Here is an 800-nt window from a genome sequence, read left to right on the forward strand (position 1 = left end):
GAAACACAGATATGTGAATGATCAATAAAGTTTGCAATGTAACCTGAGAAAAAAATAAATAAATAAATAACATAAAATAAAATCTTGGACTATGTATTTGACATTTAAAATGTACATTCTGTCAGCCATCTCTTAAGTTAGAGTATAAATATTGTATAATTTTTTGGTCAGAAACATTTGGACTAAGTAGTGCCACTTGGATCAGGATCTTCAGTGCCATTTATTTAGCAAACCCAACTGTTAGGCTATGCACTTAGCAAAGTTTGTAGGCAACAGAATATAATTTTCGCACATGAATACCATGAGGTACTCTTCTGGAACCCAGTCTGGTAGAATCAGGGGAAGGCCTAAGGAAGTTCAGAGAGAAAGCCAATACTTTCAGGCTTGAATAGTGGAATCTGCTAAGGAATAAAAATGTCTAATATCCCACCTCTCCAAAGTTTACTGTGTTTATACTCTCCTTTGAGCTTATTTATGGAGTACCTGAAAAAAATGGCACCTAAATTTCAGTTTCATGTGCCCCCTTATACAAACAAAATAAGCAGTTAACTGTAAATTTACTTGTAGACAAAGTAGGAACTGCGCTGCATGTTTCTGTAAAGAGGTGCCAATTTCCAACCAAGCACAGGACATCTGTTTGCTGTCAGTCCACCATTATATAAAGCAGAAACACTGAAGGGGAGAAGTGATGTTGTACACAATTTGCTTTGCATGGTCTCATCTGAGAAAATTGGTATAAGGATCTTGACTTTTTTATATTTGGAAACATAAAAAAAAACTATGATGTAGGAAAAAATAAT

Source organism: Octodon degus, unplaced genomic scaffold (genome assembly GCF_000260255.1).
Source record: "Octodon degus isolate 3935 unplaced genomic scaffold, OctDeg1.0 scaffold00304, whole genome shotgun sequence".
NCBI classification, from domain to species: Eukaryota; Metazoa; Chordata; class Mammalia; order Rodentia; family Octodontidae; genus Octodon; species Octodon degus.